The sequence below is a fragment of the Tympanuchus pallidicinctus genome, unplaced genomic scaffold (genome assembly GCF_026119805.1).
Source record: "Tympanuchus pallidicinctus isolate F22 unplaced genomic scaffold, pur_lepc_1.0 scaffold19, whole genome shotgun sequence".
In the NCBI taxonomy this organism is placed as follows: Eukaryota; Metazoa; Chordata; class Aves; order Galliformes; family Phasianidae; genus Tympanuchus; species Tympanuchus pallidicinctus.
The window spans coordinates 15,768,794-15,793,657 of record NW_026294710.1 but is presented as its reverse complement, the minus strand read 5'-3'; the positions used below and the strand labels follow the sequence as shown (position 1 = coordinate 15,793,657).

General features: G+C 40.0%; 1 protein-coding gene across 1 annotated transcript in view; it reads right to left on the bottom strand.

Moving 5' to 3' along the window:
- EXOC4 (exocyst complex component 4) overlaps positions 1 to 24,864 on the bottom strand; it is a 399,307-nt gene that overhangs the window by 176,843 nt on the left and 197,600 nt on the right. The window lies entirely within an intron of this gene.

The window sequence follows — 24,864 nt, the reverse complement described above, 5'->3', positions numbered from 1 at the left end:
AAGTAAAACTATTCCAACCTTCTGCTTCCCAAAGAGAAAGACATTAAGAAATCTCACTCCAAGCTAAGCCTGCTGTAAATACATGCATTTCCTCTGACAGGCTTCACATCAGCCTTTTGGTGTCTAAACGATGCTGGATTACAAGTTACCTATGGTAGACTGATGCCCCCTGTCCTTCCTAGAAAACAACACTGCTGCAGAAAGCAGAAACCGATACAGAGACACAAACACAAAAAAAATAACTTTTGCTCTCAAAGACCAATTAGTTTGTTTATTCCCATTCCTCCCAAAACATCCAGCATCTACAAACATGCTATTAGGGAAGCCTACAACACCCCTGATCTGATTTGCTCAGTCCAGCAGTTGATTCTTCCACAACCCCCTACAAATAATTCTTATAATAGAGGTTTTCTGCAAGGAAAAGAGAACATATTTTGCCCGGGAAGGTGGAAATTCTTGGTGTGATTGTAATCAGACTGCACAGGGTTTCCAATTTCTCTTTTCATTAGGCAGCAACTGGCTGCTTTTATGCAGAGATGTGCACACAGTTGCAGAAGAGATCTCTCTAGTGGGTTTGCTGATGCCATCCTCCCCCTCCTAAACATAACCAATTGAGGCTATTCCTTCAAGATACCTTTCGTATGCTGCTTGAATAGATTATGCGAAACCTGCATATCGAAGCACACAGCTTTATTCTCCTGCGCAGGAAAGGATTTATTTAACCAAAATGAAAAAGAAACCCAACAGAAGACAGATATCCACCCATACAACTGGGATTTCCAACCATCTGAATCATATGTAAATTATATCCGTTTTTCAAATGTGTGCCTCCCTGGAAGAGAGCCAAGTCAAAAACAGCCCCTTCATGCACGTGAAATCAACAAGAACTGATGAGTAAGGGTGGTCACAAATTAATTTTCAAAGTTCTTTTTAGTCCAGGATTAATTTTCTACTAAATGTTTTTGTTCTCTCTGGCAGCATCCATTTTTTTTTCTCCAAAAAAAGCTGATGTTTTGCTGAAAACAAATGCATGTACATGAAACGAGAGACTTTTCAGTTAACTGAAAATTCAATCGTGACTCATTTTCTACTTTATTTCTTTCTAAACCAATCCCTGTTTCCAGACACACTATGTCTCCCATACCACGATGAGATCTCATCCCATCAGATCCTCCAAAGGATGCTCCATGTTAGCTCAGACACAGGGCTGAAACTTCAAGCATCTTACTGACTCTACTTTCAATGTCTGTAGGACACCTGGAGTCCTTCCCATGTCCTTTTAGCCTTACAGAGTGCAACCAGCCAAGAAATAAAGCTCACCTCTATTTCCTCTTTTTTTTTCTGCATAGAATCAGAATTGTTATGATTGGAAAGACCACTAAGATCTTCTAGTCGAACCATCGATGCATGCCTTCTGTGCCCACTAAACCATGCCCCTCAGTGCCACATTTGCCCTTTTCTTGAACGCTTCCAATGACAGTAATTCCACCAACACCCTGGGCTGGCTGCTCACCACACCACTCCTTCAGAGAAGAAATCTTCCTAATATCCAACCTGAACCTCTCCCAGCACAACTTACAGCCATTACCTCTTGTCCTATTGCTCACAGGATTACTTCCCCATCCGAACACACCCTCTGACGAGCCTGAAACACACTGCTGAGAAACTGAAGGGAAAGCAGAGTAACTCAAACAGGAACAATCTAGGACATAATGATTTGTTCCTGGAGAAGATCAAAAGCAGCAAAGAGATTCAGGAGTTAATTTGCAAGATCCATGATTACAGAAACATCACATTTTATTTTTAAAACAGGAAATGCACCGGATTATTGACAGCTTAAAGAGCATGTTAAAATTGAAGTACAAATGACTCCATTATAATTTCATCACTTTGTTCTGCCATTTGTATTTCTAATACTTCCACTTTTCAAATGCTTGATAAAGAAACAGATAGAAGAGTTCTATGATAGGTTGTTATTACCAAATATAGCTTGTTATGTCCAAAGTATGACAGCATGTACTGTACCAAAAGTATCTGAATAGTGATTTCTTACATTTATTTTTAAAGTGCATTTATTTCATCTTCCAGTGCCCAAAACCTAAATCGAGTGCAAATTTCCTCATTATTTCCCTCTGAGTAGAAAACTGCTTAGAAAAGGAAGTGCAAAATCACACGGGATGCAAACGCTACTGTGGTAACATTAATGTGTGCCACTGTTGCTCACATCATGCACATTGAGAGCAATATTTCATCTTTTACACTGAAACAGGAAACAGGGTTTCTAACTATGTTGTCTTTTGCCCCTCCTAAAAATCCTAACAAGTTTCATGCCAGAAGACAAAAGAGCTATTATTGGCCAGGCTTGTGCGATTTTATTATTAAGTATTGACCAAGTCTAGAGACTTCTCATACACTCATAAAAGCTATCGTGGATGGAAAGTCCAAATGCATTTTGAGAGGAGAAAATGCCAATTCATAAAATAGACTTCAGCAGAATACTTCAAATAAAGAAAAGAATAGTCAACTTGGAAAACAAACCTACACAGATCATTTGAGTCTAACTCTCAGACTACTTTGGGGCCAGCCAACGTTAAAACACAGCATTAAAAGCAAATGCCTGCTAAACACAGGCATGAGTCATCAACCATCTCTCTAGGAACCCTGCCCCTGTGCTAATTGCCTTCTTGGTAAAGACATCCCTCAAGTCTAGCTTGAACACCCCCCTAGAGCAGCTTTAAGCTATTACTCCCCCCAAAAATCCAGTGTCATAGCACCACCCAGGTTGGAAATGACCTCCAAGATCATCTAGTCCAACTGTCTACCTACCACCAATATTTCTCCAGGCAGCCCATTCCAGTGTCTGACCACTCTGGCGGAGAAGAAATTTTTCCTAATATCCAACCAGAACCTCCTCTGGTGCAACTTGAGGCCATTCCTTCCAGTCCTATCGCTAGTTATGTGGAAGAAGAGGTTGATCCCCACCTCACTACAACCTCCTTTCAGGTGTGTCCTCAGCGTCTCCTCACAGAACATACCTTCCAGCTCCAATACCAGCTTTGTTCCTCCTTTTTTAGACACTTTCAGGTATCTTAATATGCATTTTGTATTCTGTAGACAAGAACTGCATACAGTGCTCATGATGACACACATCAATGCTAAATATAATGAGAGAATTCCCTCTTTCGACCAGCTCAATGCTGGTCGTCTATATCTTTGCTTTGTACTGTCCCATCCCAGCTGCAGCGCCTCATATTTTCCCTTGCTGAACTCCATGCTGTTGACGATCACCCAGTACTCCAAAGGATCTAGAAGCAAGGCTGCTTCACCCTCCAAGGAGCCAACAGCACCTCTCCATCAGCAAATTTACTATGGATGCATTAAACTCTTACATCCACATCACAAAAAAGTGTTGGACTGGCCCTAAGATTGAGTCTACTGCAACTCCATTAGGGACCATCCACCTTCCAGCTGGAGTCCTTTCACTATGACCTTTTTAGCCCAACCTTTCAGCCTGCTCTTCACCCAACGTACCCCATAACCTTCCATCTCACAGTTGTCCAGAAGGATACCGTGAGGGACAGTGCCAAAAGCCTTGCTAAAATTCAGCAAAACTATCACCACCACTGTGCAAGTGGACTTAGCATTGAAGAAGATCAAGCTAGACAAACAGGATTTCATGGGCCCATGTTGACCAGCAAGAAGAAAGCTTGCCTTAGAGGAGATTTTACCAGGCAGTGAAGAAGAAAGTGGAGGTAATCCAAGAGCCAGCACGTTACTCACATCTCTTGCTATCTATTTGACGCTTCAGGTTCAGCTAATATGGATATACATTCCTCACTGTCGGTCTCATTACATTCAGATCCTGGTGCTAAGCACGTTGTTAAGCACTGTAATTCTTTCTTTATTAGATTCAGGTATATAAATGGCATCCCAGGGAACACTGTGAATTTTGATCATTATTTCTCTACTCGAGCTGTGTTCATCTGCCTGCTGAGAAGATGATCACCAACTTACCCCACGCCCCTGTGGGACCCGTTATTTATCTTATTACATTTTATAGTGTGGAGTAAATAAATAGCATTAAAGTGCTAAATTTATTCATCAAAATGTGTTGCATTCGCAGATTGAAGCCATTTCTTAAATGAAGAAAATGCTGCTAATAGACACTCTATGAAGATGTGGAAAACATTCATTCTAATATGGCAGTAATAAAGCAAGACTGCAAGGAGCTGCTGATGACATTTCACATGTGCGGAGCAGGACAGAGATACTTTAATATCTCCACTTCTGCAGATCACTTCTATCACATGTGGCCCAAGAGGGCGCTATTAATTATTCTGGTGTCATTTCTCAGAAATTAATTTCAGTCATTATTAGAGCATGCACATTAAGCAATGACTGTATGACTGCTTGAGAAATGAGCTTCGAAAATCCTACATGGGATTTTCTGGGAGGAAACAGAAGAATGGTGACAGCCAGGCAGCCATACAGTCAATTTCATCTCTAATTTTCACACTATTTATGCAATTAAGGCACCATGGAACCAGAGCAGAAGCAGGTAGGAAGCAACACACAACCTCAACAGGGCAGTGAGGTAAAGCAGATGAAGGCATGCCATTTGTGCTGAAGGTGGGCATGACAACAGTGGGAGACACGGGACAAAGACCAAGGGTCCTATTTCCTCAATTAAAGCAACTGATTGACATCAAGCGTTTGCCTTCTTCTAAAACTTGTCCTTGCAAAGAAAAAATCAACTCAGTTTTCCCACAAACTCAACTGTACTAAAACAAAAATGCATACTGCAAAGAGAAGTTAATCTCTCCTTTAATTGTTCTTAACTTACACAAGTCACCAGAGTAAAATATACATCTTCAGAGCAGACTATTTAAAGCTCTACCCACCATGCACGAAGACATTATGCAACTTGTTCACCTTTAAAGCAAATAAAATACTTCAATAAATGTCGCTGCTCATGCAAGAAGTAGGCACTGGGATGATTATTCCCTTCTCCACTCCCTCTGGGAACACAGCATACTCAGCCCATACAAATGATGTCACATTTTTCATTCTGATTTTATTGTTGACCTCTAAGAGCCAAGCACCCAAGCCAAAGGACGAGTTACTTCACACAGTCACTCTCTTGCTACAGATTAAGGTGAGCTGCTGTTTAGAGATAGCAGCATGATGTCACTTTGTCTTGTACACTATTTTTATTCATTTCTACCATTAAATCAAAAGGACTCCTAAACCAAACATCTTACGATAAATAAGTGCCAAGATATCACCTGCAGATATCTGAATGAACAGCAAGGATAAGAAAGTAAGATAACAAATTGTATCTTACTAAGTGATGGAAGAGAACATCTATATCCACTAATTTCTCAGCCAACACCAGCCAAGTGGCTATTTGCCCTTCTCAGCATTTATGAATGTGGTATGCTTAGAGATAACAAGTGCATCCTCAGACCTAATTAAATTCAGAAGAGGAGGCAAGAAGTGGAATTCTGAGTTTTTCACCAGTATAGAGTGGGCTCTTACTCCATATTTTTCTTCTAAAGATGTCAGATTATTCCTGCAACAACCACTGCTGCTGACAGATGAGTGCCAAAAGACACAATGGTACATACAACACTGCTCCAAGAAAACCCAGTCATTAAAGTGGTCCCAAATAAACCAAAATTGACTAAAACACCATAATTGTGTGTTAGGTGATACCCACAGAAAGCACCGTAAAAAAGCAGTCTCTTCATGTTAACCTACAAAGAAGAACAAGTATTCACAAAATAAAAGTGAAAGAGGAGAAGAGATGAGGTCAGTTGGTTCAGGACTGAAAAGGGAGGTGACTTCAGTATGTTGTTATACAAATGAATGAAGCAATGCCATCAAAGGAAGCATTCCTTCTGTCTAGCTGAAACAATTTCTTCAAACATGACACAGTAAAATAGAATTTATAAATGTTAATAAAATTTTTTAAAGGTCAGGTCAGTATTTTCTGTAATGTGTGTCAGAGGGAAACAAATGCATCTCAGCATCAGGTCACTGTGGGACAGCACTGACATTAAGGGGAAGAGGAACTGCAACTCTTCTGGTAGTGAATTAGTTACTGAAATAAGATTTGCTTCCCAGTCCCTTTTACTGTGGTCACTCTCATGTGGCAGCAAAGTAATGGAAAGTTTAGTGAAACGAATCCCCACGTTATCAATCTGTACCAAATGGTCAGAAAAGCAGAACAGCTTTTAAAAAATAAAGAACAAGCAATCACTACAAGTGCTGTGAAGTTTCAGTGCTCTATGCACCACGCAGAATGGCAGAGAAGTGGAGGAAAGGCCTTGTTACAAGGATCAGACTGCCCTACTCTTTGAAGCTCAGCTGTGAAAAAGGACGGGGAGAAGAGATTTTGAGATTTGTCACAATGCTTGCACATCATGGGCTGAAAGGTTATGCTTGTTACATTCACCCTTCAATGGCTATGATTCATCCTTGGTGAAGAAGTTATTTTTGTTGATCATTTAGTGATGGTCACAGGGCGAAGATGACACTTGCTGTCAACAGAGGATGTCCAATTGGTTAAATGCAAGGATCAGCATAAGGCAAAAATAAAAATATAATAAAAATATACAGTGCAGATCTCACTGACACCTCAAAAGCTTGAGACACTCAAATTCACTGGGGGAGAGGGAGACATGGAAGGCGATGCTCACTGTAGCTGAAATGACAATAGGTTAATCTTAAAGCATCCTATTGGTCTTTAACAGCTCCATAAAATTTGATCACTTTGCAACCCTCTATCCCTTCCAGTGGAAGATTCCAACGCAGAGAAAACAGCAATATAAGGATGTAGTTTATCCAGACTTAATTTAATGGAAGATTCACTTATGTCTCAGCTTTACAGTACTTGGCAGCACCCTTTTCCCAGAAGCAGCCTTGTTTTAATTAATTGTTGTGAAATTCAGCCCAGAGAAATAAAAATGGCTTGTCCCCACCTTAATATGTCACTTAAAACATACTTAAGCATAAAATAATTGGAGTAATTACTATAATAATAAATTGTCCCAATAATTCAAATAAATATTCTGCATTTTTAGATTATTTTAATGCTTTGACTACAAGAGTCTAAGAGATAGCCATAAGGTCACTGTGAGAACTGTCACATTTTTCTCGTTTAAAACAGATTTTAAAAGCTTAATGGAGATTTTTTTTAACTTTTCCTTTACTGGCCTCAGTCCCCTCTCTACCACAGATACACACAATTTCACTGTTGTCCTAAGAAAAAATTAACTGGCAGTGATCGTAAGAGAAGAATCTCCAATGTAATCTTCAAAGAAGACCATAAGTTCTATCTAAAGTAGACAAACAACACAGTGTGGTAAAATACGTATTGAAAATACTATGATTTAATAAAATTAATGGCAAATGTCCACGTCCTCTCATGATGTCTTCTGCACTAATCCTCTGATGAGCTTACAAACAGCAAGTCATCACCCAACAAGTATCACATCTCTGTAAGTGCACACAATCTCACAGTGGTGTAAATGTTTGTAGATTCATTAAACTTCAAGCCTCCCCCAAATTCTCAGACCTTTCTGAAGTTCCTCTGAATACAATTAACATTTCAGTCTATTATGCTCAACCCTATGCAGCCTTGCTCATCAAAATGCTCTACGCCTTGCCCTTGAACTGCAGGCATCAACTTGGTGTTGAGGCAACAAAGGAGGCGATGGGATGAGAAGTGGAATGAATTAGTTTGAGGTAAAAGATAAGTATCTATTAACGTTTCAGAAGTTTACCTTGGGACTTCACCCATGGTAACTCATTATCCTGGAACTGGCAAGGTCTTAGCTAAACCAAAGGTTTAGTTTTGTTTTATAAGGCTTATCAATATCAGAATAGATCTTTGAATCTTTACCTAGGAGACGTTATTTGCATGTCATCACATAATTATAAGATATACTTCTTTGCTCTCTTTGGTGAATACTGAAATTATGGAAATTCTAGGATCAATGACAAAAATCAGCGGTTTTAAAAAATACCCGGAAAGCTGAAAGACTTCACGTAGATGGAAAATGTGAGGCAAGATAATTAGGTCATGTCCTTCCTGACATTTATTCTAGCAAGCAGAGAATCAGAAGATATTCTTTCCTTTGTATGTAATTCAGAAGGTGAAAACATATATTCATACTGTACTTAGTGTGGATGGAATTTAACTGTTGAAACAGATATTCCCATTTATTTGACATTCAGTGCAAGAGCAAATTTCTCAACGCATTTATTAACATACCAACTGAAAATGTGAAGATGTCATTACCAGTAGAGATGTGTTCTTGTACATAAGGACAAGTGTCTAGCAAACGGGTTGTTGAGCCCTGCTTAAAGCTCATACCTAGAAATGTACGGGTGGTGGTCGGCCCTTTTTCCCATGTAACTGGGGATAGGGTGAGAGGTAATGTACTTCTCCCATGCACCATGGGAGGTTCAGATTGGATATGAAGAAAATTTCTTCTAAGAAAGAGTGGTAATGTATTGGAACAGGCTGCCCAAAGAGGTGGTACAGCCACTGTCCTTTGGGTGTTCAAGAAACGTGGAGATACAGCATTGAGGGACATGATCAGTGGGCTTGGTGGGGATGGGCTTTTCCAACCTTAATGATTTCATGATACATGCTCTATTTGTTCAGTTTTTTCCTGCTGTTGTGCCATAGAATTGAAAAGCAAGGCTCTGTGGGACTGAAAATTGATGGTGTTTGAGAAACCAACTCCCTAAGCATAGATGCTCAAGTCTCATAAGCCATCTTAGCCTTCTAAGAACGTCTCAAGCATTCCTTGAGGATTGACACAGACCTGCTGTGATGTGTATACATCATGGTATTGCTGTTTGAAGACTTTAGAGAAAGCTGGCTTGCCTCATACACCAGCACAGCTCAGCACTTCCCAGTAACCCATGAACATGCATTTGTTAATTTGTCTCACTCTGTATGTCAGAAAAACAGACCAAAAACAGACCAGGCTACTCTAGCAGTTGGATACTGAGGAAACTTGTATAATAGAGTCTGATGGTGCTTATGTTTTGTTTCATAGCTGTAACTGTGCCCTATTTTTCTACAGAAATAGGAAGAACAAAATAAATGGGACACTAACATAAGAGAGGATACTTTTTTTTTTTTTTTTTTTTGTCCTATATATCACTGTGCTATTTCTTACACACCAAATGGATAAACAAAGGGGGGGGAAAAAAAAAAAAGCAAAGAAGCCTGATTTGAAATACAGTGAATTGTGAGAGGCAGTGATTTTTCCAGCTGACCATCCCTGCTGGCACCACAGGGGAGCTGTGATAATGCAAAGGCCTGAGGATACCATCTGAACACATTGCTCCTTGCGTGCACTGCACGCAGTCTGGCATCAGCCAACTCCAACTCCTGCCCTAGGAAGCGTCCCTTAGAGCACACAGGCTTCGTCTGTTTCCATAAACCAACATTTCCCATTAAAACCAAAGTGACACTGAAGTCATGTGCTCCCTGCCAACAATTTGGAATGAACGCCTTCTGGGCTAATAGGGATTTTGAGACGCTACATTCGAGAGACAGCCCTTGAGCTTGAAACTTCACTTCTTGCCTTCCAGACAAACCTCGATAGAGCTCAACAAAGGGAAAAACCACAATATCCATTGCAATGATGAACATTAATAGTGTGTGACACAGCTGGTCTCTCTGGGGTGGCCTGTCATTCAAGGTGGGAACTTCACCCTAACTTTGTAATAACATGGATATCAAAAAACATCAACAGATGCACCTCCAAGCTAAGTTCAAGGTGATTTTCATGCTGTTTTGCTTCTTTCTTTTTTGAGAAAATTACTCTGCATTTCTTATTCTGCAATTATTTTTGAAGTTTTGCATCAGTTCTAAATAAAAAAAAAAAGACCAACGCAATGATAAGACACAGGAGATGGAAGAATTCAAGCATATGCTTTAAATTTTACACACGGCGAAGACTGCTACAGTAAAAGCTATTATAAACCATAAAAAAGTGTTAAAAAAAGAAGAAAAAAAGAAAGCTGTATATAATTAGGCACTTAATTAGAGCACCAACCCATTACTAATATATCCTTTAAAACTTAGGAATTCATAGCATGTAAACCAAATCGAAGCCTTTCTATTTCTGTACGACTACGTGCAAAAAAAAAAAAATCATCTACAAAAATAACTCCCTATGAACCAGAGGATCAACACCCTTGGGTAGCAGCAGCACTTTGTATCTGAGAATTTGGAGAAAAAAAGCTTCTAAATGAGGTTCCCAAAATCCGCCACTTAAAGGAACAGAAGGGGAATATATTTCACATATCCCCTAATATCAGACTTTGGTTCCAGTGGTTATGCTGGAGCAGCAAATATCCCAAGGGAGACCACAACATGGACCCTGAGCAGAAGAAAGCAAAGAAGGAGGAAGCCTTTGCCAGTAGCTGTGGCTCTAGATGGATTTTGCAACAATGGCTAAATCAGAGAGAGAAAGAAAATTCATGGGCTGAAGAAGCCTGTAAGGGTAAACCAAATTCTAATGTTCTTTGAGACAACAAGTGATGAAGGATTCCTACCTGAACAATGCTGATTGAAAGACTTCATGGCAAATCCTGTTCTACAGCACATCAGTGATTCTTCACAGCCTACCTAATCAGCCTTCTCTTTCCTTCATCAAACTGCCATAATTGGCAATCAAAAGGTAGCCAATTAGAAGCTAAGGAATAAAGCCGTGGGAAGGACACTCATTGATAAACAGAAGCAAATAGCATCATTTACTACTGATCTTGTTTTGTGCAGACCCATGGAAACAGAGCAACTATATTTATTTAAAATGCTAGCTCACTAAAATAACAGTATTTTAGTAAAAGGTTGGACTAGATGATCTTAGCAGCCTTTCCAGCCTTAATGCTTGCGTGAATGGGTTAAATCTCATCCGTTTATGTAAAACATCTGATTGTCCTACTTAAAGAATAACAACAAAATCATTCCACTGCAATTCCAAATGGGGAATTCCAGTCTGAAGGTCTACGAAGTGACAACCCCTAATGGCTTCTGACAATTTGGCTTTTTTCTGTGTTAAGCTGCTGGGACTTGCCACCAAGCACAAGGAAGTCACAGAAAATGCCTGCTGGCGACACTGACATCGTTTTCTCGTGCCTGATGCTAATTCCATCCAGAGAGGTTTTTTGCCTTTTAAGCTCTGCAAGAATCAGCTCCAGTTACCCCAGTTTGATTTTATACAAAAAAAGAGAGGAAAATGCTATACTGTATATTGCCTATAAAATTGGCTAGGTCAACTGAACGTGGACACGTCTCTACAAATATTTAATTGAGGTACAAGAATTTAAAATAATCATAAAAAAGATTTTATTTAATTTTTTTTTTTTTCTGAAGCAAAAAAGCATCACTGCTGTTACACCATTAATTTCTCCTTTTTTTTTGCTGTCAACATCTGTTAAATTAGAGGAACAATTACTAAATGCCATAGGCCAGGGGAAACATTGGGTCTTGATTTTAGAGGGTTTGCAATATGGATCCCATCATGAAAACACACAAGGAACATGCACCTCCTTGCTGAAAAAACGATGCTCACTTTTGTGTCAATTTAAATCTCTTAATAAAAGGTTGAGATTCAAATATATATACGTGTGGCATTTTAATTCATTTTCCATGTGCTGCTTTGTTACACAAATAAATACACAAACAAATGTGAGTAGGTGTGGAGCTTAGCCAGCTAAATAGGGATGCTTCTATCTTCTGGTATGGTTTGTGGTACTGAGGATGAATGTGAAAAGGTGACAGTTCACCAGTGCTAATTCTTCATTCTTACAAATCAGCAGCATTGCCATGAATTACAATTAATTTCTGCAGTGGTAATGGGACCGTAATGTGTGGTTTCATCAAAATTCAACTTGGCTGATTAAATATCTTCAGGAATTTGGGTGTTCTACATCAGAGTTACAGCAGTAGGTAAAGGTCATTGGGATCCACACTACTGTTCATTAGGCTCTAGACCTTTTCCGTCCCTCCTCCTCCTTTCTAGGCACAGCACTGAACCAATAGTGCATACAAATGTGGTGCTTCAATCTCCCACATTGATGGTGTTTTGTTTTTTTTTTTGCATCTGTTGACTCATTTGTGCATGTACACGAAGTGCAAATTGAAGCCTCTGCCTTTTTAAAAGCTTTACACCATCTACCAGTCAGCACAATCATTTCTCCTGCAGAATTCGGGGCAGTCCTACCAACAGAGTTTTTCTCTCCTGACTGGTACTATAGCAAAGGCAAAATGAGCAGTAATCCCTTTGGGTTTAAACACAAAGAGACTTCCTGGATAGTGCTTTATGCACAACACACAATACTTTCCAGACTGGGTGTGTGTGCAGACAGCTCTGAAATAGTTTTTTTCATTTATCAGCCCTCCAGGCATGTTGCTACTTCTGCCAACCTTTTGGGAAGGTTTAAGGGCACTGGAAGAATATATGAAATAAAAAAAAAAAAACAAAAAACAGCCATGCAACCATCATTTTGTTTACCTGACTTGATTGACGTTTTAAAATGATATTGTACTCGCAATAAGCATTGCCTTCAATTCAAAGAACTTAGCTACATTACTTCAAAGATCATGTTTTTAACATTATAAAGCACTTGATGGTAGGTAATTACAATGCATTATCACAATAACTCAAATACTGCATATACTACATTACAAATGACAACCAGCAATTAATTCCATTATTGTCTTTCATCAAACTAACCAGAGAAAAACACTTAACTACTGGCCTGGGCGTACCTAAAACTGATAATAAGCACCCATTCTGCTTACAATAACAATAGTTCTCTGTGCTTGACAACTCCTATTTATTTTTTTTTTAATGGGGAAGAGATGCCAAACTCTTTCTTCAGGGGGCTATGGGGGATGCACATGACTGATCCCCCATCATACAAGGAAAAATGTGTACTTCACACACGTGAAAAGCCATTCAGAAGCCCCCATGCTCAGTTCTGGGGAAGCAGCAGAAGGGACACTGGGGAAAAAAACCTGAGTAGAGGGTGGTGAATTGATCAGTGGATCAGATAGGCAACAATTTTGGCATCAATTCTACAGAAGAAATATGGGCCCTGATGAATGGGCAGCAAAAAAATACTCCCAGCTACTCAAAGTGTCATAAACAACTGGGAAGAATTCTGTCTGCGGCAGAGATAGAACAGTAATTCAGGAAAGAAGCAAATGAGAGGGAGAGCAATAATGACGTTAACGAAATACAGCAACTAGCAATCTAGAAACTCCTTGCAATTAATTAACTTTTATTACTTTCTGAACAACAATTTGCTTTCAGTTCAGGTTACTGATTTACCCAATCTGACTTTCTGAGTAAACCGCATAGCCTGTTTTCACTACCATCATTTGTGTGCTATGTACCAAGAGGGATGATGGTCACAGTGAGGAATGACTTGCAGTGATAAACTGCACAGCCCTGTAAAACAAAATGAAGAATGGCTCCAGACTGAAGACTTGTCTGCACCTTTTGTGAAGATGAAGGGAAAGAAACAGATTTTACTTCCCTTCTGTAGTACTACAATATTTCAGACCAACTTTCCTACTGCGTGTAGCAGGGCTCTGAGCATCTGATGGAGCTGTAGGTGTCCCTGTTCAGTGCAGGGGAGTTGGACAAACTGACCTTTAAAGGTCACTTCCAACTCAACCATTTCTATGATTCCATAAACTGCCTGCACAGCCTTCTGCTCCAGGAGGACCCCACCAGATGACGGAGCTGTCACAAAACTGCTGCACACTCCAGAGCAAAATCCATTTGTAAAAATGTAACCTGGAGAGACAAAGCTAGAACAAAACAGAATGTCTGGACCTTGATTAATAACAGTGGGGATTTATGACTTTCGGTTACGTTCCACCTACTCCAAACCTGCACAGAATTTATGACTGTTCAGCTCACTGCTTCAACCACAATGGTTTCACTCCTGAACGTCCACAGCCAGAATTTCCATGCAATACACTTCATGCTGAGGTGTTAATGAACTGATGTCTATAAAGAACTTGGAAGTTATCAGATAAAAGGAGCTACAGAAGTGCTTCATAGTGGTGTTACACAATATGCAATTACTGGTAATCTAGCCGGTATTCAAGATGCCTGGGACTCAAAATAACCAAAATAAAGGCCCACTTCTTTCCTGCATTTTTTTTTTTTTTCATGACTATTCTACAGATTGATAAAAATTAGCACAAATTTAGATGTAATTCCAGAGGAACATTCCACTAAAAAGTGATTCTGTGTATGACTCAATGTCTGAAAAACATGCTCTCCAATGGGTTGACTCCCCTGCAAGGCAATGACTTTCCTCCTGTTGCCCCAGGGCACATGGCACACAGTCATAAGACAGAAGAAAACAAAACATTCTGAAAAACTTATTTAAATATCTTTGGAGATGTTTGAAATTCAACTCTGTGCTCTTAATAACTGCTGTACTTTCTTCCAAGTTTACAATTTTAGATTTTAAAGGAGAATGCCAGCTCACTATCAAGAGTTTTTTCCCATGTCATATAAGTAAAATAAATTCAAATAAAATAATAAATTTAAAAACCTTTCACTTCAGCTGTGCGTTCTTCTAATTGCTCTATAGGGGAAATGAAGCCCCAAAAGCTCTGTTATCCTGAGTTCTGTATCTTTGCTGCTACAACCACGTACAAAATGCAGCAGTCACCATTTCAGTTTTCATCACAGAATGGTTCTACTCCAATAAAAAAGTTCATCAAGATTCATGAACATAAATACATGAACTCAACTAAATTTCTTAGGATCACAATATCATAACTCAGATCTAAACCACAGTACGCTTTCATCCTTGGATTCCTTCTATTACACCCAGGGAAAGCCCACACTGATGTCTTATGTGAACAACTTCCGTCAGTAGATTGCAAACATTGAATTTGTCAAGTTTCTTTTTTCACTCCTAAGAAACAGAAGGATTAGTTCCTATTTTTGCCAGCTATGCCACATTTTTGTGTTGTCTTGCAGGCTTTTTTTTCCAGAGTAATACACAGTCCATTTGAAATGAAAACCACAGTAAGTGTCAGCTCCTGCCGAAGTTCATTCCCCAGCACCAGGGGAGCTGCCAGAAAAGCCTTGCCTCCTGCATGGGGGACCCTCACCTCAGGCTTGAAGAGTTTCATAGCTCAAATTCAATAAATTGACCCAAAGTTCCCTTCCAGCTTCGCTAACTGCTGACCAGCAGGCTTTTAAGAACAGCAATGCTCATGCTTTTGCTTGGGGAGAAAGGAAGAAAAAGAAAATAAACAGAATAAAAATGTTAACTTCAGTACAGGTAAAATCCATTTCAATTGTATTTAACTTTTATTTCACAGATGTAACACCTACAAACTTCTGCAGAACGCTGCATATAACAGTTCAACATGTAATCAGTCATAAAAATAAAAATACAATTCCAGGTCCATGCTTCCATGCTGCTAGCTCCTTCCCTTCACTCTCAGCTGCAACCTGAAAAGATGACCTTCTGGTAACAAAGGAAGGTTACTCCCCATCTCTCATCAAATTCTTGCACCTGTCCTGCTAACAAGGTGCCATTGGGTGATTATAATTTACAGCCAGCATGAACTCACACAAGATTCAAGTTTCTCTTGAAAGCTAGCAATGCATTTTACATGCCTCACCTTGCAGGTCCCCACTACAATGATCTGCACCAATTCATTTGTCTGCCTGAGTGAAGCACCAGCAGCACATCAGTCAGCCACAGCTGGTACGTTTGTGTTGGACAAAATGGATTAATGGGGGGAAAAAAAAAAAAAAAAAAAAAAGAGGACTTTTTTTCCCAGATGTTAGCTAAGAGACAAAACTGTACATGGAAAGAGAGCTTTAAAAAGCCAAAGAATTTCAGGTATATTCGATTCTTTTAAGGGAAAATACACTTGTATTCTATACACTCTGTAAGGAAAAATACACTGGAAAGTGTTTAATAGGGTTGTCTTTCAAAGGTCTTGGCTGAAAAGCAAGGAATGTTCTGATGTAGAAATACTTGGTCTAGTGATGTGCTGTGAGAAACGTAACAGGAATCCCTGGACTACTTACCAGATCTGGCATTGGCCAGGAACTATTAAGTGCATTGTCACATATCTATCTCTTCCTTTATAGAACTGCTCCAAGAAACTGCCAGCAAGAAGAGCTTCTGGTGGTGGGCTGATTATGGCTGACTTTGCTTGGACCACATCCACCTACTGCAGTCTGGGTTCCTCCATGGGTTCCATCTGTGCCAACACTGTCCTCCATGGGAAGCAAGGGGACGGCTTCCTTCACCATGGGCTCAGCTGTGCCCCAAGGTGGGGCCATTTTGGAGTTGTTTGGGAAAGGATTTTTCTGTCATGGGGCAGTCCTGGCCTCTCCTCACAGAGCCCACCTCTGCAGCCTCCCTACAGCCAACTCACATCACCGTAACTCCTATCACCTACAAAAAATCATCATCCTCATAGAAGTGATTTCATGTTTCCAGTGGGTGCTCGGAAGAAGCCGAGTTTGTAACTGTGAATACAGGATTTTGAACATCAGCTGTTAGCAAGGACTCAAAAGGAAACTTATAAATTGTATTAATGGGAGCTAGAAAAAAGTTGGGAGTTTCAGCATCACATCTAAGAACAACTTATGGAAAGAGCAAAAACAGAAGCCAAACGCTATCAGCTCTGGCCTATGTATTCACTTCAGGAATTTTGGACACTAGAACTAAATAATGATAATAAAACCCATCAGCAGAGAGGAATTGTTATATGGTACTCAGCAATAATGTAAATCAACTGCAGATGATTCACAGCTATGATTCACCTGAACAACGTATTGGAGAGTTTAGCTAACACCAAAGAAAGCTGCAGATACTAGAGAGTTTATGGAGATCATTTCTAATTGAATTATTTAGCAGAATTGGTACGAATTGGATTGTCTGGTTTATACATCCACATTTTTATAATTATTGATCTCACAATCAGTGGCAAAACAGTAGCTACAGTACCATTATGTTCATAGGTCCATATGTAAGACATGCTGGTTTTGCCCGCCTTCCATTTTTGTGTTACGCTAGAATAAGCTTGGAAAGTCAAAAATACCCCTTTTCCAGTCCAACATCAACTCTACTTGGAGAAAGCCCCATAATTATTCTTAATATAGTATGAAATCAGCATTTTTTTGCTAAATTTTAACCGATATCCACCAGCCACACTCATAATCTCTTTGGGAGTGAACCAGAGGAGCAGATCTCATAAGGTTTGCTGGTGTACCTCAAGACTGGCTGTCAAGGCATGACTCAGGTCTTGTCAAGCAGTATTCAAAAGGAATAAGTAAGTCTTTGAAAATTCCTATAACTAAATCTCTGCTTACACTGCAATGAAAATAATAAGTGTTCAGCAATACAGGGAACTTTAATCATGCTGCATGAAAATGAGTTAAGAGCAAGAACTAAACCTAAACAGTGCTTATAGTACAAAATGAGCCAAAAAAACTTTGTTGGCTTGATGAACATAATACGTGTTAGCAGTAATTATTTATCACAGAAATGAACGAACGCTGCTCTCAGCTATTCAGTGCAAGTTCTTGCAAATGTCAAATTGCTACGCTGCTTCAGGTTATATTTCATCTGACAGAAAGGAGGAGCTGCAGAGATGTGAAATTTCTGACAGGCTGTTGATTTCCTCTATGGATGAAGCATGTTTGAAAACTCAAAACTTGACTGATCTGCTGGAGCACGTTCTCTGACAGACAATATAAAATCAATGCATCACATATTAAGAGGTTGGGTTTTTTTTTTTGGCATGTAAGAGTTTTTGTTTGCGTGGGAGGTGGGGGGAGATTGCTTTATTTTCTGTCATCGAAAATGAACAGCCTTTACCTTAAGGTTTTTATAAACTGTCATCTTTAATCAGACACACACAGTAGGACTGTCAGTTCTCATAAGGCATTGGGGAAACGAAAAAGAAAAAAAAAGCACAAAACGTGAAGCTGTTCCCCATCCTCTTCCTGTGCACGCACCCTGTTTTTGAGATGGCCTCAGTCAGAACGAAACCTTTTCTTAGCAGTGTCACAACAACAAGCTTTGCTGAAATGTGTCTATAATTCAGCGATGCAGACTTTATGAGAGCTTGTCAAAGGGAAAAGAGTTAGGATTTGCCTGCAAAAAACGTTCATTCTTGCTGTTGACAGATATAAAGTACTAAATGTCAACAGCAAGGGACTTGTCAACTAAATGTCTGCTAAACACTCATTAAACCAGAGGGAGAGAAAGCGGCAGCAGGGGGTGTCGAATTGCTCCCTTAAGATTTTGTTGCTTGCAATTGAGGTCAATTGAAGTAAACAGAGAATGTATGGGAAGTTGCATCAAGCACCTGCCACGCTCAAGGATGAGCATTAATGACACCAAAATAAAGATGGGAACGTTAAGCAGCATGACGACTAAGGGTACTATAATCATAGAATCATGGAATCATAGAATTGCTCAGGCTGGAAAAAACCTTCAAGATTATAGAATCATAGAATGGCCTGGATTGAAAAGGACCACAATGATCATCCAGTTCCAACCCTCTGCTATGTGCAGGTGACCAACCATCAGACCAGACTGCCCAGAGCCACATCCAGCCTGGCCCTGAATGCCTCCAGGGATGGGGCATCCACAACCTCCTTGGGCAACCTGTTCCAATGTGTCACCACCCTCTGTGTGAAAAACTTCCTCCTAATATCTGATCTAAACCTCCCATCTCAGTTTAAAACCATTCCCCCTTGTCCTGTCACTATCCACCCTTGTAAACAACCGTTCCCCCTGTTTATACAGTCCCCTGAAGTACTGGAAGGCCACAATGAGGTCTCCCTGGACCTCTCTTCTCCAAGCTAAACAAAGCCAGTTCCCTCAACCTTTCTTCACAGGAGAGGTGCTCCAGCCCTCTGACCATCTTAGCAGCCCTCCCCTGGACCCCTTCTAAGATCATCAAGCCCAACCAGAATGAGAAGCAGCAGTTGAGATCTACTGATCTGAATCCCATCTGCCTTGTTGCATTGCAGAGCACTGTCTCCCTGACTCAGCAGGAGGACCCTGCCTCTCTTGCAGAAACAAGACTCAGATGAGCTGTGTGATATTTTCCCATCTCTTTGAAGATAAGGGGTATTTTCAACTCTAAGACTTAAGAAAAATTGTATTCATGACATCTGGACAGTTTCATTTTGAAGAGGACACTGGCACTAAAAGTTTGCGAATAATGTGTACGTAACCAATTTACATCTGATTGTTCCTTCTCTGAACATTATTCTTTTGGAAATACAGACTTTAATGAGTCGGTATTACAAGTTTCATCTTCTAGCTTGAGTCACTATTGATTTCTCGAAAATTGAGTACTCTGGGTTTGATTTCAAAGCGCTAAAAACATCAGCTCTCATTATTTACCATTACCTGTGCCCTAAGATTATTTTCCACCTACTTCAATAACAATATATTACTCTTAGGCTGATAAAATGCCACGCATTTTTCTTACCAATCCTGGTGCTATTTAACACACTCCCAACATACTTCAAGCAACGAATGAGCTAATCCAATTCACACACTCCTTCTGCTTACAAAAGAACACATTCTGCACAGTATCAGGCATTAATTTTATAGCATACCACTAGGAGGTATTACAGCAGATTTTAAAAGCACACGAGTTGTCTGTTACTACAGCTGTAAAAATGTGACAGTAACAAAAGGGATTATGAATGACATACCTCTGTTCTCAATTATATGCACAGATTCATTTCAATTACAGGTATGCAGATATGAACACCGCTCAACTACAACAGCATCTGATGCTCACAAAGACCAAAGGATTCATATGCCCCATAGGAACTGATGGTGACTTTGCCACCTCCTCCCAACATTGTGAAAACAGAGAACTTACATTCTAAACATGGCACGATTTTGACATATCCTGAATTAAACAGTAGCTTGACACAATTATTTCTGAAGTATGGAAAGCTACAACATCACTGCTAACATACATGTAGCTGGGTATATATTCTATACACTGAGCACCTCCCACCCAAGGACAGGTTATCAGTGGAGTCTGAAATGTGACCTTCCACACTGGCAAGCAGATTGCCACCAGCTGGCGAGGAGCAGACTGGTATCAACAAGCAGCAAAAGAAAATTACTATTCTCCATCACTACTCCCTGCAGCATTCATTTTACTTATTAAGAGCAGTCACTCTTTTCATCATTAGCACAAATGAAAGAATTAAAAAAAACCTCATCCTAATATGCTACCTGTTGAAAAGCCGCTGCTTTAAATAATGGGGAAATTGAAATGAGGAAATCCATGCAATTGTTAGACTGAATCCATGAATTGTTAGATCTGCCTGCATACTGTTCTATTTGCCCTACCTCTGAGCAGTCCAAACCACCAGGAACCAACAAACTCTGCACTGCTTAGGTGCGCCCACACACCTCAGCATTAAGCATCTCAAACAACACCAGCAGGAGTCCAATTGGTTGTACACCCCTCTTCCTCTTTTCCTTTTGTTTTGGTTTGCAAATAAATCAACATTTTGTTTCTCACTTTCTTATTGTCCAGGCTTGGAAACCAAAGGCAGAACACTGCTGGCACGGTGCAGTTGCTCCCACTTGGTAAAGAATGCACTGCTGTACTGCTCAGTTCAGCCCTTCCAGAGCACTTCTTTGCAAGGTTACAGTTTTGCTCAGAAGTGATTGCTTCTTCCGAATCAATGAACACTGAGCTTTCTCTGCTGTCCTACAATCATTTTAATTGCTGCTTGATCTTAATGAAGTGTGGCTGGTATTAATAAACGGATCCCCTCGCGGCTTTAATACCCAACATCCAAACAATGTTCAACTGTATGAGCACCAGCAGTGCTTTCATGATTCAAAACGCCATCATCTCCTCCATCTCCAGCCCTCCCCCTTAAGCCTCAAGACTGCAGACATCTGTTCTTCAATTGTCTGGTAATAAACATACTCTATAAAGCATATGTAAAATCATTATTACCCTGAAGAGCCAAGTGCCTTTCAAACGCCAGCTGAAACAAATAAACAACGGGAAAAAAACCCTCCACCAGACAAATGTTACAACAGACATCGCTCAGGCTGTTCCATATTCCACAACGTAAGGGCTTCAGCCTTGGTCCCACGTGCATCCATCCTCCAACAGGAGACGTTCATCCGCACACCAATAACGCCAAGCAGATGCTGGTTAGCAATGAAGGATGAAAAAAGCAACTGGACTTCCTGGGTAACTTTTATACTTTGACATCTCCCGCAACATGTAATTAAGGAAAATCAGATGTGCGCTTCTCTTCAATTTATAAACGCAATTAGTTTTCATATGTAGTTAGTAAAATCTATTCCCAGGAATCATCCGTGCTGGAATACCCACTTGTCTTGCAAAAACTCACTATTCATCTATTATGTGTGTGGTGGTGTCATTAAATCCTGGTAATTAATCTGGGGCTTAGTGAGCCTCAATTGTCCTAGTGGAAATAAGGGACACATATCCCAACCTGCGTGACAACTCATTTCCCAGTGCTGGCTCACTGCTCTAACTGGATTCAGGGAAAGGCAGACTTTGAAACTCATTTGTGTTTATTTGCCCTTCGACTCTCCGTGGCTGTAAGAGTTTCTCTGAAAGAAGTTCCGTTACTGGAGACATGGGGGCAACGTACAGCCCTTGGAGTGCCTGCTGACTCCTGCATTCTTCTGAAAGGTCTGAAGCCAAGCTCAGTTTCATCTTGCAAACAAAAAAGGATCCAAAAAAGGCTATTATAACAAAAAAAACTTAACTCTGTGACTGTGCAACTCTGATGCAACAGAAAATGACACCGTTTCATATTAGTAGTGCAAAAACAATGAATTCAAATGGATGAATATGAATGCTTTGGTTACAACTCTCCATCCAAACTTACTTCACTGTGCAGAATTATACTGCCCAGAGCCCCATCCAGTCTGGCCTTGAACACCTCCACGGATGGATGGGGCATCCACAGCCTCTCTGGGCAGCTGTTCCAGCACCTCACCACTCTCTCTGTGAAGAACTTCCCCTTGACATCCAATCTAAATCTTCCCTCCCTCAACTTCAAAGTTCTCCTTGTCCTTCTATTATCTACCCTTCCAAAGAGTTGGCTCTCTTTAGGTACTGGAAGGCTACAATGAGGTCACCCAGCAGCCTTTTCTTCTCCAGGCTGAACAAGCCCAGCTCCCTCAGGCTGTCTTCACAGCGGAGGTCCTAGGTGCTCCAGTCCTACAGTCATCTTAGTGGCCCTCCTCTGGACCCTTTCCAACACTAGAAGCCCTTGAGCTCCTAACAAAATCAGCTAGGTTATATGGTGTTAAAACTTCTCTGCCAACACACTTACGTGAACTCAACAGAAATAAGAAAAAAGACTTTGAAATAAAATATTGATCTTTCTGAATTCAAAACAGATTCATTTCATGCCTATGACACTGATGGAAGCCGATTGAGAATAGCCGTAAGAAGTCTTGAAAGCAAATGGAAAATAAAACAAGTGAGAACTTCACACCTCTGCAGCAATTACCTCCTGGAGACCTTGACACTTAACATGATAACATCAAGAAAAGGGTGACAAAGATTTAACCAACAAACAATGGACAGAAATAATTGCACATGTCAATATTTTTGCAAATCCCTCCATACTCAGCATTTCCAAGTGACAAGCAGCACCTTACAGACAATTTTAACAGGAAGCAATGAGTAAAGCCAGTTTGCTGGTAGGGTTAGTCACTGCTTTGACTCCCATCAGAATCACAGAATCAAAGAATGGCCTGGGTTGAAAAGGACCTCAAAGATCATCCAGTTTCAGTCCCTCTGCCACAGGCAGAGTCATCAACCATTAGACCAGGCTGCCCAGAGCCACGTCCAGCCTGGCCTTCAATACCTTCAGGACAAAGTATCCACAATCTCTCTGGGCAAGAAAGGAAGAGAATTCCACGAAGGGAAATATGAAAGAAAGAAATCCAGTGCTTTGCTCATTCCAATTACACTACCAAAGTTGCAGATCACAAGTTAAAACTAAGACTGTAAGGACACCTGTAAAATATTCTGTTGATGGTTAAGGCAAGTAAAATCACATTTGTAAAGTTGACCTAAACCCAAACTCACCCCATTCAACAGTGAGAAAAAGGTAAGCTGGGTCACGGAGCGTTATCTTTTGCTTCATTCCATTGTTGATGCTCCACTCAAGAAGCTAAGATGTTGCACATGGTTGGTGAAAAAAATATATATTGCAGGCAGATAACTTAATGTTGATGTAACTATTTTTTATGAAGCACAGTAATTCTGCTGCATATCTTGCAAGCTGGTATCGAAGGTGAAGTGTTTGTGAGAAGTGTTTTTTAAAGCACTCGTGTTTGACTTGTATGGCAAAAAAAACCCAAACCAAAACAGAAAAAGAAATGAAGCAGGGAGAAAAATGGAAAGAAAGTATTTAACCAGTTTGTAAATCAATGTGGAACAACTCATCAATAAAAAGAAGAGCATTCCCACCCCACTCTGTGCTTGAAAGAAGATTGCAGATTTGTTAGAAATGAAGAGACTGAAGTCTGTGTCCTAGTGGCTGTCTTGAACAGCTCATCCCATCAACCACTCCTTCTTTTCTCACAACAAAATAGCTGAAAAATAAACATTATGTTCCAGTAAAGTAATTTTTAGCACGTTTCCTTCAATTTAAAAGAGATTGGTGTTGATATAAAACGTGCTTATGAAATTATCATTATAGGCATCTTGCAATAAATAGAGAGCACGCCGATTTCCTTTTGTAAAGGAAAGATCTGAAACAGCAAAAAAACTGTAATATGTCCTCAAAACTGGTTCTGTTCTAAAGATTACTCCAACATCTGATGTCATGAGATCAGAAACATGCATTTGGAGGGATTGATGTACTTTCCCCCCACATTGTTACATCCCAAGAAGTAACAACCGCTAAGTTCTCAGCTACCAAGATGACATTCAGAATACTTTTGCTCTCAGGATCAGATTCCACTTTTTTATCTTAATACTATTTTATTATTGCTTGGCTTTAGTGCTGAAGAATGCCCTGTTGCTTAAGTGAATCATGACAGTGCGTAATACAAACAGCAAAGGAGGGAAATGCACTTAGAAGGTGCAAGCAGTGAATAGGGAAGGATGTGTGTGACATGCAAGGAACAAGCAGAGGTGAAAGACTGACATCAACTGAGAAAAATTTAATATTATTTAACTCTGGCAAAAGTAAGAAATTGTTACTGTTAAATTGCAAAGTTAAAAAGAGCAAAATTAAAGCATCAGAAGTGAATGACTTGGTGAGAGGAGACTTATTACAGACTTGTTTGAAATCCCAGCCATTCTTGATAAGCTCTGAATTTCTATGATCTTAACAACTGGCACAGCTCTTTACATAACACATTTAATTTCAGTCCATAGAGCACACTTGTTTATCAAGGAACGAACTTACCTTGCAGTTCATAAAGTATCCTTCTGACTTTTTAAGCATAATAGCGAGCGATAAACAATTTGTGACAGGCTGAAACTAAAAACTTCCCAGCTTGGGTCAATAATAAATGACACTGTTCAATGGAAAGGGGTCACCTAGGCAAGCATTTCTACCTGAAGTGTTAGTTAATCTTGACAATGATGAAACAAGCATTGGCAACACACCCAAACTGGTCTTTACTTTTTACATGTATGCACAAAAACTTCACCACAAGCCACAAATACACACACGGTGCTGGGGCGTGTTATCTCAAAAGTCACAACATGCCCATAAATAAAATGGGTTAATTCTACTTATCCTAATTATTTTCATAGCAGAA